General features: G+C 45.5%; 1 protein-coding gene across 1 annotated transcript in view; it reads right to left on the bottom strand.

The window, feature by feature from the left end:
- Positions 1 to 14,146, bottom strand: part of LOC126092449 (adenosine receptor A1) — a 438,228-nt gene that overhangs the window by 86,405 nt on the left and 337,677 nt on the right. The gene's annotated exons all lie outside the window — the stretch shown is intronic.

The following is a 14,146-nucleotide window of genomic DNA, read 5'->3' on the forward strand; positions in this document are numbered from 1 at the left end:
CTGCCGGAAAAAGCCACCGTAAACGCACTTCCAGTCCAAGCTGTCCGTCTTTGTTTTGTGCCATATTTTTCAAGGTAGAGTAAATGCACAACAAGGAAAAAAGAAAAAGAAACGACGTACCACGAAGCAATGGGACGGCAATCGGTAGATGTACATGTATAGACAAACAAATGATTACAATCTGAGAAAACTTCGATGATTATTTCGAGAGAAATAGCTAACACAAACTGAGCAAGTCACTAACGCGTTCTTCCACTTCTATCCCTTATGCAAGCTGCTCTTAGCCAAGTAGCTCATCCAATCGCCTCACAAGGGCTGTGTGCACTCCGACCAGCCAGAAGCACTCGCCTGACCTGGACGGTGACCGATCCAAGTGCTAGCAAGGATTCTACTCTAAGACAAAAAAAAAGAGACACTTGATGAAGGAACTACCCAAATGGAACGGAAATCGGTAGATGTGATATACATGTACAGTCAAACAAATGAGTACAATTTCAGAAAAATTGGATGATTTATTCAAGAGAAAGAACTTCACGAACTGAGTAAGTCAACAACGTGTTAGTTCATCTCTGACCCTGATACAGGCAGTTAGTCGGCTTGGCATTGATTAACAGAATTATTGGATGTCCTCCTGAGGAATATCGTGCAAAGTTCTTCCCAACTGGCGTGTCAGATCGTCAAAATTCCGAGCTGGCTGGAGGGGCGTGCCCGTAACGCTCCTAACGTTGTCAATTGGGGAGAGACCCGACGACATTGTGGCCAAGGTAACGTTTGCCAAGCACGAAGACAAGCAGTAGGAGCTCTCGCCGTCTGCAGGTGGGCATTACATTGCTGAAATGTATGCCCAGGATGGATTGTCAAGACCGCGCGGGATTAGCCGTGCGGTCTCAGGCGCTGCAGTCATGGACTGTGCGGCTGGTCACAGCGGAGGTTCGAGTCCTCCCTCGGGCAAGGGTGTGTGTGTTTCTCCTTAGCATAATTTATGTTAAGTAGTGTGTAAGCTTAGGGACTGATGACCTTAGCAGTTAAGTCCCATAAGATTTCACACACATTTGAACACTTGGATTGCCAAGAAAGGCCCCAAAATTAAACCTAGAATATCGTCGACGTACCGCTGTGCTGTAAGGGAGCCTCGGATGACAACCAAAGCGGTCCTGATAAGAAATGAAGTGGCAGTACAGACCACCGCTACTGGTTTTCGGGCTATATGACGGGTGAAAGGAGCATTGCTACGCCACCGCTATCTGGGAACTCTCCAGACAATTCTTCGCTGGTCGTCGTGGCTCAGTTTAAAACAGGACGCATCACTGAAGACAATTCTGCTCCAGTCAATGAGAATCTACGACGATGACGTGTCTGCAGACGCCGCTGACAGATGCGGGGTTCCAACCTGGCTGTCACCCTCCATACGGCCCGATAACCAGCGCTGATGGTCTGCGGAGTCATTTCATTTCATAGCAGGATTCTTTGGTTGTCATCGCGGCACCCTTAAGCACGGCCGTACATCGACAATATTCTACGTTCCGTTTCATCTCCTTAATGGTAAGTCATCTTGGGCTTACATTTCATCAAGATACTGCTTGTCTTCGTGCTTGTCAAACCTTACCTTGTCCAGCAAGATCGCCGGAACTCTTCTCAATTGAGAAAATTTGTAGCATTATGGGTAGGGCCTTCCATCTAGTTCGGGATTTTGACGATCTAACGCGCCAATCGCATAGAATGTGGCACGATATCTCTCAGGAGGGCACCCAGTAACTCCATCAGGCAATAGCACGTCGAATAACTCCTTGCATAAGGGTCAGAGGTGGACCAATGCGGTATTCACTTGTTCGATTTATGAACAATTTATTATTTAATTTTTCTTAAGCTAATCATTTGTTTGTCAGCACATGTACATTACATTAACGTCCCATTCAGAAATTCCCTCGCGGTGCGTCGATCTCTTTTTCTTTTTCTTTTTCTTGCTTTTACTTAGAGTGTATATCTGTAACTAACTATATCTTTGTATTTACGTAAGTGCGTACCACTATCATCCTAAACCATACTTGGTATATATATCACTACACGGAAGGAAGCCCTCCTGGTTAGCCCTGCAGTCTAACGCACGGCTTTCCGGACTGGGAAGGAGCGCCTGGTCCCTGGCACGAATCCGGCAGGCGGACTTGTGTCGAGGTCCGGTGAGTCGCCCAGTCTGTTGGTGGTTTTTAGGCGGTTTTACATCTGCCTGGACGAATGCGGACTGGTTCCCCTTATTCCGCCTCAGCTACACTATGTCGGCGATTGCTGTGCAAACAAGTTCTTCACGTACTCGTACACCACCATTACTCTACCACGCAAACATAGGGGTTACACACGTCTGGTGTGAGTCGTTCCCTGGGGTGATCCACCGGGGTCCGAAACGCACAATAACACTGTAAGAGTGGTTCGGTGTGGGGCGGCGGAGGGGTGAAGTGGACTGCGGTAGTCGTCGTGGGGTTGTGGACCACTGCGGCTGCGGCGGAGACGGAGCCTCTCCGTCGTTTCTAGGCCCCCAGTTAATATACGATACATTACAATACAATACATGGAAAGAATCACTGTTGCGGCAAGAATCACCTAACTCTCCTCGTAGTGGGGGTATTGGTGAGTATGGGGTGACGTACAATCGTCTGGAGCAATTTCAACCAATTTCGGTGTATGCATGACTCATTATTTGTATAAAAATACTGTGGAAATAAGATACTTCCACTAACACTATGGGCCAGTTGGGGATGCGAAAGGGGAATACAAAAATGTTTGAAAACGACCTGTTGGTATTTATTTCATTTATTTAGGTGATTTGGAATGCTTTCAAAGTATGAAGCGCAGTCCGTCTCTTATTTGTGTTGTTCAGTGGGATAAACAAAATTAAAATATTTGTGGCATTTTTACACGTAAAAAGTTGAACCACTGCCCACGACGTATGGCTGACTCCTTACCGAGGCAGAATTAAAAGTTTACTCAGGATTTAAATGAACGGCGTGGTGAAATTCGCTACAGAGACAGATGATATAAGTGTGCAAAGATGCGTGAAACATCTAACATATATTACATATAACGTAAACATTTATATTTGTGAAATATATTTGGAATATGCGTCTACTGGCGAAACTGCGACAGAATACTTGTCCAGCTGCAATAGCAACAGTGACCTAATCCACGATTTTGACAAATAGTTCCTTTGTTTCATTTTTTGGCTCTGTAACGATATCTTTTTACAGCAGTTGATATTGACTTGCACAATGTATTACAACTAAAAGCAGACAAGAATTTAGTCTACTAGTAAAGCCAATCTCTTTTCTATCCGAGAAGAGATATAAAAGAGGTCAGGGGAAAAATCCGGGTAGTGTTCCACGCAACTACACTCCTGGAAATGGAAAAAAGAACACATTGACACCGGTGTGTCAGACCCACCATACTTGCTCCGGACACTGCGAGAGGGCTGTACAAGCAATGATCACACGCACGGCACAGCGGACACACCAGGAGCCGCGGTGTTGGCCGTCGAATGGCGCTAGCTGCGCAGCATTTGTGCACCGCCGCCGTCAGTGTCAGCCAGTTTGCCGTGGCATACGGAGCTCCATCGCAGTCTTTAACACTGGTAGCATGCCGCGACAGCGTGGACGTGAACCGTATGTGCAGTTGACGGACTTTGAGCGAGGGCGTATAGTGGGCATGCGGGAGGCCGGGTGGACGTACCGCCGAATTGCTCAACACGTGGGGCGTGAGGTCTCCACAGTACATCGATGTTGTCGCCAGTGGTCGGCGGAAGGTGCACGTGCCCGTCGACCTGGGACCGGACCGCAGCGACGCACGGATGCACGCCAAGACCGTAGGATCCTACGCAGTGCCGTAGGGGACCGCACCGCCACTTCCCAGCAAATTAGGGACACTGTTGCTCCTGGGGTATCGGCGAGGACCATTCGCAACCGTCTCCATGAAGCTGGGCTACGGTCCCGCACACCGTTAGGCCGTCTTCCGCTCACGCCCCAACATCGTGCAGCCCGCTTCCAGTGGTGTCTCGACAGGCGTGAATGGAGGGACGAATGGAGACGTGCCGTCTTCAGCGATGAGAGTCGCTTCTGCCTTGGTGCCAATGATGGTCGTATGCGTGTTTGGCGCCGTGCAGGTGAGCGCCACAATCAGGACTGCATACGACCGAGGCACACAGGGCCAACACCCGGCATCATGGTGTGGGGAGCGATCTCCTACACTGGCCGTACACCACTGGTGATCGTCGAGGGGACACTGAATAGTGCACGGTACATCCAAACCGTCATCGAACCCATCGTTCTACCATTCCTAGACCGGCAAGGGAACTTGCTGTTCCAACAGGACAATGCACGTCCGCATGTATCCCGTGCCACCCCACGTGCTCTAGAAGGTGTAAGTCAACTACCCTGGCCAGCAAGATCTCCGGATCTGTCCCCCATTGAGCATGTTTGGGACTGGATGAAGCGTCGTCTCACGCGGTCTGCACGTCCAGCACGAACGCTGGTCCAACTGAGGCGCCAGGTGGAAATGGTATGGCAAGCCGTTCCACAGGACTACATCCAGCATCTCTACGATCGTCTCCATGGGAGAATAGCAGCCTGCATTGCTGCGAAAGGTGGATATACACTGTACTAGTGCCGACATTGTGCATGCTCTGTTGCCTGTGTCTATGTGCCTGTGGTTCTGTCAGTGTGATCATGTGATGTATCTGACCCCAGGAATGTGTCAATAAAGTTTCCCCTTCCTGGGACAATGAATTCACGGTGTTCTTATTTCAATTTCCAGGAGTGTATTTCCTGGAGTTTAGCGCGGTCGATGGAGAGGTGCTGTTGATTACATTAAGCTATGCAGTTAGTCAGCTAGTTATGAAGGCAACACTGGTAGAATTGGAGGGTGGGATTTATTGCGATAAAGGTAGTGTCGTTTTTATAGTGGAATACGTATTTTGAAGGGGTGGTTTTGGGGTTTCATCTTTATGTAAAAGATGAGAGTGGTGAAAGAAGGACCCTCGGAGGAGACCAGTGGTTGTGTGAAAAATACTGGACTTAATCTGCACATGCCGTCCTCGTCCAATGTATAGGAACCTATCCCCATTCCACCTCGAGCTCTTTAAATGTTCGGAGAAATCCAAAGGCTCTAGCATTCATTCCTTCACAACTATGACTGCGACACATTCACATTCCACTGGCAGTACAAGACACACATATCCAATTTACTAATCGCAAAAACTTGTAGGGACTGGTGTTAACCTCAGAACAACACTGCCCACTAACCTCAGAATGCTAAAAGGGGGAAAATGTTACATGGTCAATTTTTAATTTATTAAAAGGAAGTAATAGTTTATAGTTTATGCACTAGTTCAGCGGTACCCAACATTTTAACTGTACGGGCCATCTATTTTGAGAAACAAGTTAGGTGCCCAGTAACTAAAAAATACAAATAAAAAATTTAAACACTCACAAATAGGCCACTATATCATCATCATCATTATTATTATTATTTCTTTCTTTCCTCAGACGTTATGTCTGGTCAAAAATGGAAAGTGACGCGGACCTTGATCAAGCGTGACTTCCTTTTAACTGTACGGTATATGTTATAATGCATTTAGGAACTTTCGGGTAATTGAACATGTATCAATAATTACGGATTTCTGTAGTTGTATATATAAGTTTGGATGTAGCTGTATTGCAATTGATGTACTGGTGGATACTGTGTGGTATGACTCCTGTAATTGATAGTATAATTGGTATAATGTCAACTTTATCCTGATGACACATGTCCTTGACTTTCTCAGCCAGTTGGATGTATTTTTCAATTTTTTCTCCTGTTTTCTTTTGTATATTTGTTGTATTGGGTACGGATATTTCGATTAGTTGTGTTAATTTCTTCTTTTTATTGATGAGTATTATGTCAAGTTTGTTATGTGGTGTTGTTTTATCTGTTATAATGGTTCTGTTCCAGTATAATTTGTACTCATCATTCTCCAGTACATTTTGTGGTGCATACTTGTATGTGGGAACGTGTTGTTTTATAAGTTTATGTATTATTTTTGCTACATTGTCATGTCTTCTGGGGTATTCTGTATTTGCTAGTATTGCACATCCGCTTGTGATGTGATCTACTGTTTCTATTTGTTGTTTGCAAAGTCTGCATTTATCCGTTGTGGTATTGGGATCTTTAATAATATGCTTGCTGTAATATCTGGTGTTTATTATTTGATCCTGTATTGCAATCATGAATCCTTCCGTCTCACTGTATATATTGCCTTTTCTTAGCCATGTGTTGGATGCGTCTTGATCGATGTGTGGCTGTGTTAGATGATACGGGTGCTTGCCATGTAGTGTTTTCTTTTTCCAATTTATTATTATTATTATTATCTGCGTCGAAACCATGGAGGATCACGCAAAGCATTCTGTCTCATTCGAGCATTCTTTCTGATCTTCACGCTTCTCTCATTTTTTCTCCATGGAGTTCATTTTTATCTTCAGTCCACTTTCTCCCTGGTTCCTTTGAGACTTAATTCTCTGACTTAACATTCCTCTTACATGTATTGTTTCTGTATATGTTTCCGTCTTGAACTTCTGTTCTACATCTACATCTACATTTATACTCCGCAAGCCACCCAATGGTGTGTGGCGGAGGGCACTTTACGTGCCACTGTCATTACTTCCCTTTCCTGTTCCAGTCGCGTATGGTTCGCGGGAAGAACGACTGTCTGAAAGCCTCCGTGCGCGCTCTAATATCTCTAATTTTACATTCGTGATCTCCTCGGGAGATATAAATAGGGGGAAGCAATATATTCGATACCTCATGCAGAAACGCACCCTCTCGAAACCTGGCGAGCAAACTACACCGCGATGCAGAGCGCCTCTCTTGCAGAGTCTGCCACTTGAGTTTGTTAAACATCTCCGTAACGCTATCACGGTTACCAAATAACCCTGTGACGAAACGCGCCGCTCTTCTTCGGATCTTCTCTATCTCCTCCGTCAACCCGATCTGGTACGGATCCCACACTGATGAGCAATACTCAAGTATAGGTCGAACGAGTGTTTTGTAAGCCACCTCCTTTGTTGATGGACTACATTTTCTAAGGACTCTCCCAATGAATCTCAACCTGGTACCCGCCTTACCAACAATTAATTTTATATGATCATTCCACTTCAAATCGTTCCGCACGCATGCTCCCAGATATTTTACAGAAGTAACTGCTACCAGTGTTTGTTCCGCTATCATATAATCATACAATAAAGTATCCTTCTTTCTATGTATTCGCAATACATTACATTTGTCTATGTTAAGAGTCAGTTGCCACTCCCTGCACCAAGTGCCTATCCGCTGCAGATCTTCCTGCATTTCGCTACAATTTTCTAATGCTGCAACTTCTCTGTATACTACAGCATCATCCGCGAAAAGCCGCATCGAACTTCCGACACTATCTACTAGGTCATTCATATATATTGTGAAAAGCAATGGTCCCATAACACTCCCCTGTGGCACGCCAGAGTTTACTTTAACGTCTGTAGACGTCTCTCCATTGATAACAACATGCTGTGTTCTGTTTGCTAAAAACTCTTCAATCCAGCCACACAGCTTGTCTGATATTCCGTAGGCTATTACTTTGTTTATCAGGCGACAGTACGGAACTGTATCGAACGCCTTCCGGAAGTCAAGAAAAATAGCATCTACCTGGGAGCCTGTATCTAATATTTTCTGGGTCTCATGAACAAATAAAGCGAGTTGGGTCTCACACGATCGCTGTTTCCGGAATCCATGTTGATTCCTACATAGTAGATTCGGGTTTCCAAAAACGACATGATACTCGAGCAAAAAACATGTTCTAAAATTCTACAACAGATCGACGTCAGAGATATAGGTCTATAGTTTTGCGCATCTGCTCGACGACCCTTCTTGAAGACTGGGACTACCCGTGCTCTTTTCCAATCATTTGGAACCTTCCGTTCCTCTAGAGACTTGCGGTACACGGCTGTTAGAAGGGGGGCAAGTTCTTTCGCGTACTCTGTGTAGAATCGAATTGGTATCTCGTCAGGTCCAGTGGACTTTCCTCTGTTGAGTGATTCCAGTTGCTTTTCTATTCCTTGGACACTTATTTCGATGTCAGCCATTTTTTCGTTTGTGCGAGGATTTAGAGAAGGAACTGCAGTGCGGTCTTCCTCTGTGAAACAGCTTTGGAAAAAGGAGTTTAGTATTTCAGCTTTACGCGTGTCATCCTCTGTTTCCATGCCTTCATCATCCCAGAGTGTCTGGATATGCTTTTTCAAGCCACTTACTGATTTAACGTAAGACCAGAACTTCCTAGGATTTTCTGTCAAGTCAGTACATAGAATTTTACTTTCGAATTCACTGAACGCTTCACGCGTAGCCCTCCTTACGCTAACTTTGACATCGTTTAGCTTCTGTTTGTCTGAGAGGTTTTGGTTGCGTTTAAACTTGGAGTGAAGCTCTCTTTGCTTTCGCAGTAGTTTCCTAACTTTGTTGTTGTACCACGGTGGGTTTTTCCCGTCCCTCACAGTTTTACTCGGCACGTACCTGTCTAAAACGCATTTTACGATTGCCTTGAACTTTTTCCATAAACACTCAACATTGTCAGTGTCGGAACAGAAATTTTCGTTTTGATCTGTTAGGTAGTCTGAAATCTGCCTTCTATTACTCTTGCTAAACAGATAAACCTTCCTCCCTTTTTTTATATTCCTATTAACTTCCATATTCAGAGATGCTGCAACGGCCTTATGATCACTGATTCCCTGTTCTGCACATATAGAGTCGAAAAGTTCGGGTCTGTTCGTTATCAGTAGGTCCAAGATGTTATCTCCACGAGTCGGTTCTTTGTTTAATTGCTCGAGGTAATTTTCGGATAGTGCACTCAGTATAATGTCACTCGATGCTCTGTCCCTACCACCCGTCCTAAACATCTGAGTGTCTCAGTCTATATCTGGTAAATTGAAATCTCCACCTAAGACTATAACATGCTGAGAAAATTTATGTGAAACGTATTCCAAATTTTCTCTCAGTTGTTCTGCCACTAATGATGCTGAGTCGGGAGGTCGGTAAAAGGAGCCAACTATTAACCTAGCTCGGTTGTTGAGTGTAACCTCCACCCATAATAATTCACAGGAACTATCCACTTCTACTTCACTACAGGATAAACTACTACTAACAGCGACGAACGCTCCACCACCGGTTGCATGCAATCTATCCTTTCTAAACACCATCTGTACCTTTGTAAAAATTTCGGCAGAATTTATCTCTGGCTTCAGCCAGCTTTCTGTACCTGTAACGATTTCAGCTTCGGTGCTTTCTATCAGCGCTTGAAGTTCCAGTACTTTACCAACGCAGCTTCGACAGTTTACAATTACAATAACGACTGCTGCTTGGACCCCGCAGGTCCTGACTTTGCCCCGCACCCGTCGAGGCTGTTGCCCTTTCTGTACTTGCCCAAGGCCATCTAACCTAAAAAACCGACCAGCCCACGCCACACAACCCCTGCTACCCGTGTAGCCGCTTGTTGCGTGTAGTGGACTCCTGACCTATCCAGCGGAACCCGAAACCCCACCACCCTATGGCGCAAGTCGAGGAATCTGCAGCCCACACGGTCGCAGAACCGTCTCAGCCTCTGATTCAGACCCTCCACTCGGCTCTGTACCAAAGGTCCGCAGTCAGTCCTGTCGACGATGTTGCAGATGGTGAGCTCTGCTTTCATCTCGCTAGCGAGACTGGCAGTCTTCACCAAATCAGATAGCCGCCGGAAGCCAGAGAGGATTTCCTCCGATCCATAGCGACACACATCATTGGTGCCGACATGAGCGACCACCTGCAGATGGGTGCACCCTGTACCCTTCATGGCATCCGGAAGGACCCTTTCCACATCTGGAATGACTCCCCCCGGTATGCACACGGAGTGCACATTGGTTTTCTTCCCCTCTCTTGCTGCCATATCCCTAAGGGGCCCCATTACGCGCCTGACGTTGGAGCTCCCAACTACCAGTAAGCCCACCCTCTGCGACGCCCGGATCTTGCAGACTGAGGGGCAGCCTCTGGAACAGGACAAGCAGCCATGTCAGGCCGAAGACCAGTATCAGCCTGAGACAGAGCCCGAAACTGGTTCGTCAGACAAACTGGAGAGGCCTTCCGTTCAGCCCTCTGGAATGTCTTTCGCCCCATGCCACACCTTGAGACGACCTCCCACTCTACCACAGGTGACGGATCAGCCTCAATGCGAGCAGTATCTCGGGCAACCACAGTCGTAGTTCGATCGGGGGATGCGTGGGACGAGCTGGCCGTCCCCGACAAACCCCCATCCGGACCCCCATTGGCAACAGCCTCAAGCTGTGTGACCGAAGCCAACACTGCCTGAAGCTGGGAGCGAAGGGATGCCAACTCAGCCTGCATCCGAACACAGCAGTTGCAGTCCCTATCCATGCTAAAAAATGTTGTGCAAAGAACGTCTGAACTAATCTACAGAGAGCGCAAACAAATCGAAACAAAATTTAAACGGTTATTAAAATACAAGATTGCCTAGTAAATGCAGTAATGGTGCTACTTGCGCACTGCTGACACACTGCTCGGCGGCGGAAGGAGACTACGCGATTTTACACTATTCAGGCACTAAAACGCGATGCTACAACTATCAAATACTATAATACGCTCGAAATTTATGAATTAAACAATGCAAGTACCAAAAACACGCAAAGAAATTAAGAATTAAACTATGTAACAAATGCGTGAGCTAGAAGTATACTACTTGCTGCTGCAGCTGCTTATCCAAAGGCGGCAGGGAGCACACTGACTGTGACCAACCGACACTGGCCGTTCAAAACAAAAACAGAAGACAGACGACTACGCGAATTTACACTAATCAGGTACTAAAACGCGATGCTACAACTCTCAAATACTATAATACGCCCGAAATTTATGAATTAAACAATGCAAGTACCAAAAACACGCAAAGAAATTAAGAATTAAACTATGTAACAAATGAGTGAGCTAGGAGTATACGACTTGCTGCTGCAGCTGCTTATCCAACGGCGGCAGGGAGCACACTGTTGAATCAATTTGTGCTTTTTCCAGGTCAAGCTTGACTTGTGTGATCCATGGTATTCTTGACTTAACCACTTGTGTGTATGTCAGAATTCTGAATAAAAAGTGCTCGGTTTTCAATCCGCGTCAATTCGAATAAAATCCTGGAGCTTTCGGTGGCCATCTCCGCCATCGTCGTCACGAGTTCACTGACTGCCGGGACTGCTACGGTTTCTCGCTTATATAGACATGATGACATCATCAGCAGCCAATCAGATAGATCCAATTTAGAATGATAATTTTTCTTTCGATTTTGCGTTCTTCCTTCAGTATGCCTTCCACATCGGTTTCCGTATGAAGTGTTGGCGTCTCACTTGCATATAGGATTTCAGGCTTGATTACGGTGTTGTAGCGTCTGATCTTTGTCTGAATGGGTGAGCATTTCTTATACGTCTTGTGTTCTGCCGTAAACTCTATTCATTTTTTGTAGTCAAGTCTTCTGTGAAATCCTTTCTCCTCTTGTAGATTCGAAAATTTTACTCACGTATCTGCAATATGTAAGGCTGTTTATCTTGCCGTATTATGTGTCTAGGTTCTGTGTGTTTAATTTTGAATAGACGAATTCAGAGTTTTGGAAAGAGATCTGATGGCCAACTTTTTCTGCACATTGTTTTAATATTTCTATTTGTTTGGCTGCTGTTGCTTCGTTGTCCGAGGGTATGGCCTGGTCGTGTATGAAAGCTAGGTTTGAGATTCCTATCTTGTTCCGGGATCGTCCTAGATGGTTCCCAGTGTCCTTGGATTTTCAATTATTTTTCCCATCCCCTCATTATCTGGCCGAGGATTAGGTTAAACAATACTGGGGATAATCCGTCGCCTTGGCGTACACCTGTTTTGATCATGAAAGAGAAGAGATTTCACTCATGAATATCGCTTTCGATGTTGAGCCAGGCAATGTCTGCTTGATTGGTCGTAGTGTTTTCGGGTTGATTCTTTATTCTTCTGAGATGTTGAAGAAGGATTGTCGGTCAGCAGAATCGTATGCCTCCTTGAAATTTAGGAAACTGCAAGTGATTGGAGTATTCATGATAGCGTTGTATTTTAGAACTGTTTTCAGATTGAAGATTTTTTTCTGTGCATGAACGATTGGGGTGGAAACCTGCCTGGAATCCACCAATTTTGTCTTCTAAAATTCTTGTTTTCTCTGGATTAAGCACGCTGAGAAAACGTTGCAAGGACATTTCTCTGTAGCAGTTCACATACGCCCTATCTCCTTTCTTGTGCAGGTGGTGGATATTTGAACATTTCTACTCGTCAGGAATTTTTTCTGTTTTTCTGATGGTTGTTATTACTTGCGTAAGTTCCAGTAAAGACTTTGGTCCGAGGTTCTTTAGTAGTTCTGCGACGATGCTGTCATCACCGGATATCTTGTTTTTTGATTTAAATGTATGTTTGTGGATCTCTTCACGTGTTTATGCGAAAGATTCTGGGTGAGTGGAAGTGGAGCCCTGTGTTGGGAATCTTGTTTCACGTTCTGCAACAGAGAAATAACGTTCCAGTTCCAGACTGTTCTCTTGATTAGTTAATGTGAGTTTATCATACTGTTTTCTGAAGCATTAGTTTTGATGTATGTACCTCCCTTGCGAAAGTCCCGTAGAATTCCCTTGAGTTATGGTTGCGGACATTTTTCTCTATAGCGTGCAGTTACTTGCACCCGTGGTCCAGGGGTAGCCGGCACGGTAGCTCAGCGTGTTCGATCAGAGGGCTGCTCGCCCTCTGTAATAAAAAAACTGAGTAAAGGAATCAACTTGGACAGATATCTCGTGACGTCCGCCCAGATCAAACGCAACGGAAAAAAAGGGTAGCGTCTTTGATTCATAATCAAAACGTCTTCGGTCCTGGGTTCGGATCCCGCCGCTGTTCAAATTTTCATTAATAATCAGCATTGGCGGCCGAAGATTTCCGGCATATGAAGTCACCCTCATTCTGCCAACAGCCTTGTCAAAGAGGGCGGAGGAGCGGACAGAGATTCAGGGCATTCTCTTGTCCTGAGGGAGCGAAACTGCCCCTAAAGGCGGAAGAATCAGCAATGATCAACGACACGAGGATGCAGAAGGCAATGGAAACCACTGTATTAAAGTCACGCAACGTGTATGTAACGTGTATACACGGGACATGTGGACTGTAACTGAAGAAGTGTCATGATGATCTCTCTATTGGCAAAAGATTCGGGAACAGTCCTCCCATTCGGATCTCCGGGAGGGGACTACCGAGAAAGAGGTTACCATGAGAAAAAGACTGAATAATCAACGAAAGGATAACGTTCTACGAGTCGGGGCGTGGAATGTCAGTAGCTCGAACGTGTTAGGGAAACTAGAAAATCTGAAAAGGAAAATGCAAAGGCTCAATCTAGATATAGTAGGGGTCAGTGAAGTGAAGTGGAAAGAAGACAAGGATTTATGGTCAGATGAGTATACGGTAATATCAACAGCAGCAGAATATGGTATAACGGGAGTAGGATTCATTATGAATAGGAAGGTAGGGTTGTCGTTGGGTTGTTTTTGGGGAAGGAGACCAGACAGTGAGGTCATCGGTCTCATCGGATTAGGGAAGGAAGTCGGCCGTGCCCTTTCAGAGGAACCATCCCGGCATTTGCCTGGAGTGATTTAGGGAAATCACGGAAAACCTAAATCAGGATGGTCGGACGTGGGATTGAACCGTCATCCTCCCGAATGCGAGTCCAGTGTGCTAACCACTGCGCCAGGGAAGGTAGGGCAGAGAGTGTGTTATTGTGAACAGTTCAGTGACAGGGTTGTTCTTATCAGAAACGACAGAAAACCAACACCGAAAACGATAGTTCAGGTATACATGCCGACGTCACAAGGTGAAGATGAAGAGAGAGAGAAAGTGTATGGGGATATTGAAAGGGTAATACAGTGTGTAAAGGGGGGTGAAAACCTAATAGTCCTGGAGGACTGGAATGCAGTTGTAGGGGAAGGAGTAGAAGAAAACGTTACAGGAGAATATGGGCTTGGCACAATGAATGAGAGAGGAGAAAGACTAATGGAGGTCTTCAACAAGTTTCAGCTAGTAATAGCGA

Source organism: Schistocerca cancellata, chromosome 1, assembly GCF_023864275.1.
Source record: "Schistocerca cancellata isolate TAMUIC-IGC-003103 chromosome 1, iqSchCanc2.1, whole genome shotgun sequence".
NCBI classification, from domain to species: Eukaryota; Metazoa; Arthropoda; class Insecta; order Orthoptera; family Acrididae; genus Schistocerca; species Schistocerca cancellata.